At 45.0% G+C, this 3730-nt stretch overlaps 1 pseudogene; it reads right to left on the minus strand.

Annotated features, from left to right (window-relative positions):
- Positions 1–605: 605 nt before the first annotated feature.
- Positions 606–1633, minus strand: LOC110333473 (annotated as a pseudogene).
- Positions 1634–3730: the final 2097 nt, after the last annotated feature.

Raw genomic sequence — 3730 nt, forward strand, 5'->3', positions numbered from 1 at the left:
AGAGCCTGACAAATACAGATGCAGATGCACACAGCCAAACATCGAACTGACAGTGGGGATCCCAGTGGAGAAGTTAGGGAAAGGACTGTAGGAGCTGAAGGGGTTTGCAACAACTCCATAGGAAGAACAACGTTATCAACCAGCCAGAACCCTCAAAGTTCACAGAGACTAAACCACTAACCAAAGAGTACACATGGGGCCACCCATGGCTCCAGCTGCATATGTAACAGAACATGGCCTTGTGGGTCATCAATAGGAGGGGAGTCCCTTGGTCCTGTGGGAGCTTGATGAACCAGCCTAGGGGAATGCTAGGGACTAAGCTAAGAGTGAGTGGGCAGGTGGAGGAGAACCCTCATAGAGGCAGGAAGAGGAGGGGGGATGGGGTTTTGTGGAGGGGAAACTGGGAGGAGGATAACATTTGAAATCTAAATAAATAAAATAACCAATTTAAAAAAGGAAAAAACAAAGAAAATTCAAGTGTAGAAAACAAAGGGCTGGAGCTGGAGAAGTAAGCCTACATGATTTTCTCTTTGCTGGTATGCACAAAATGAGAAACTCTGGGAAGGAAGTGATTGTATTTGGATATGAGATTTTTAAAGCAAAGATCAGCTGGAGTCAGCCGACTGCTTGCTGATCCACGTGTGCTGGAACATAGACAGCGAGGCCAAGATGGAGTGGCATCTACAGAGAACCTGCGTTCAGAAGACCAATGATCTCCATCATGCTGGGAGCCAGAGTAGAGATCGCCTGTGTCCTGTTAACAATGTCTGGGCACGTGGCAGTACCACCAGACAGTACTGTGTTACCACAGAGGTCTTTGTGGATGTCAACATCACATTTAACGCTAGAATTAACTGTCCTTTCATGGATTCTTTGGGATTCCATACTCAGGAAGGAAAGCTGGAAGAGGGAACTGCTTATTGTCAATAATGATGACGTGACTGTCTGGCAGCAAACAGCTCTTCTCTAGTGAGGGAAGGGATTCAGCAGTGGTCTTCTCTAATTGAAAGACCAGGACAACATAGCACGACTTCTCCTTGATATCATACATGACTTCCTGCTTTATAGTGTTAAAACCATAGCCCTGCTCAGTCAGGATCTTCATGAGGTAGTCTGTCAGGTCCAGGGCTAGTCAGGTTCAGATGCAGGATGACATGGGGAGAAGCATAATCTTCATAAATGGGCACAGTAAGGATAACACCATCTCCAGAGTCCATCAAAACATTGGTGGCTCAAGCAAAGGCACACAGGGACAGAATGGCCTGGATGGCCATGGCTGGGGTGTTGAAGGTCTCAAATATGATTTGGGTCATCTTTTCACAGTTTGCCTTGGTACTCAGAGAGACGTCAGTGACCAGCACTGGGGTGCTCCTTGAGGGCCACACCCCACTCACTGTGGAAGATGTAGTACCAGATAGTCTCCATTATTGTCCCAGTTGGTGACAATGTCCTGTTGGTTGGATTACTTCAGGATCTGGATTATTTTCTCGGCCTCTTCTCCTCTGTAGGAGTCGTTCTAGCCCATGCCCGCCATCACACCCTGGTGCCCTAGGTGGCCTACGATGTAGGGAAAGATGGCTCCAGGAGTGTCATTGGCCACAAAGATGTCTTTGCATATGCCAGAGCCACTGCATACAAGGGGCACAGGGATATGTGGTCATCCCTGGAGGACTGATGGGTGTGGACCTGAGGCATAGGAGCTGTGAGGGACCCATGCTCACGGGGATGCTCTGACTTCACAGTACCCATTTCTCTCTTAATATATATGTAACAGTCTCTGAATTGGAGGCCAGCCTGGTCAGTGGAGTGAGTGTTGGGCCAGAGAGGTCTATACAGAGACACACTGTCTTGAAATTTTTAAAAAATTAAAATAAATAAATAGTTTTTAAACTCAGTATAGTACTGTCTTTGTATTTAGTAGTGGCAGCTAGAGAGCTCAGCAGTTAAAGGCTAGGCTCACAACCAAAAAGGTATTTCATATTAAATGTGGGTAATTAAATGTGAGTTTAGTTTAAAAGTATAAAAATGTTAATGTAAACACTTTACTTACTAAAGGAAAAATACTGTGCTAATAGCCTTTTTATGTTTGCAAATTCCATTTACTCTAGCTGAACAGGTAAAAGAAGCTTGTGTCTCTTTCATAAGTATTCGCTATGTGAATTACTTTTCTCGTTGCTTTAATTTAAAGAAACTAACAAAATCAATTAATTTAACAAAGATCGGGGTGATTTGGGCTGACAGTTTAAATGAGCAGAGTCGACCACGGGAAGAAAGTCATGGAGAAACAGGGAGCACAGGTGAGTGTTGACTTGGAGGGGTGGGTCTCCGGAGCTATTGTGTGTGTGTGTGTGTGTGTGTGTGTGTGTGTGCTTGCCTCCAGCACTAGCTCCGCCCATTGGCGTGAATTTTTAAAGGTTCTCAGTCCAGTGCCTGGCATCTGCTGCTTACTTTCACCCGTGACTTTCACAGCTGAAGCCTTCATTCAAATCCTCTGGAGTCTTGAGATTTGAAGGCAATGGAGTTAAAGCTAGGGGGACATAGGCAGCAAAGTTCCAGGTAAGTTAGGGAATGCCACCTACCTTGAGCATAAAGCCAAAAGGAACAAAGAATCTGTCAAGGGGAGCTTCATTTTACCATGATCAGTTTCTGAATAAAAGTTCCCATGAAGCTCTGCGGTGTGCCGTTGCGTGTTCCTGTACACACTTAGCCTCTAGCATTTTCTGAAGTAGGAACCATCATGAGGGATTAGCTTAATTAACAAATTAACAACAAACTCTGACCGCTGCATTATAGATAGCGATTATAGGTGTAAGTATGAGAGACTATGTCTGTGTGTGTGTGGATGAGTATATCAGTGTACCGAAGAGAAAGGTGTTCACGTGGACAATTCCCATGTAAGACATGGAAATATCTGAATTTCATTGTTTCAAATTGTCACTTTAGCCACCGTGTAAGTAGGTTCATATTCAGGACAAGCCCATCTATGACACAAGTCCTCTGGGATTGGGTGCGAATCCGTTTGCTCTGAAAGGGGGTATTGCCACTTCCTATGAGGGAACCTGCTTCTCTAGTAATGCATTGTGGGTCACAGCCATCTCAGAGCCAACCAGGCAACTTGAAAGCAAGCATTTCTTGTCTCTTATTGAACTCACCCAAGTAGGTTCTTCGCCTGCAATGAAAGGTTTAATCTGGATCCAAGAGACCGTAAAGCCCAGGGTTTTACAACAGATTCCATCTTTGCTTTAGTTATTTTGAGAGTATGTACGCTGTAGCTCCTGGGTAAATAACAGGCTCTTAAGGCTTCTCAGAGTGATTTCATTTCCAGCAGAGAGGATTTCACCTTTTTCCTTCCCTGGCTCACTCTCAGATGCGCCAACGAGCAGCAGCAGAGGATAGCATGCATTTACTTCCTCTCAGAGTAAGCCTCGTGTATAACTGGGTGCTGGTCTGAGTCTTAGCTTCTCTTCTGCCTCAGCAGAACAAAAACAAGAGTGCCTGAAGAAGTGTGGCCCTGAGAACAGACTCAGGAGGTGGGTGGAATCCGGAGCACACAGAATCTCAGGCATGAGAAGAGAGAGAAACTATCTGCAGTCTCTGCCCAGCTTTCAGGGTTTAAGATAAAAGAAGGAGCTGAGAAGCCGCTTGTTCTGTTCTACAGAACAAATCAACAGAACTTTCACAAATCTGAAAAGTCAGTTGTCAGAAAATGGGATAAGATGCACAATGTCTA

This window comes from Mus pahari, chromosome 15 (genome assembly GCF_900095145.1).
Source record: "Mus pahari chromosome 15, PAHARI_EIJ_v1.1, whole genome shotgun sequence".
Classification (NCBI taxonomy): Eukaryota; Metazoa; Chordata; class Mammalia; order Rodentia; family Muridae; genus Mus; species Mus pahari.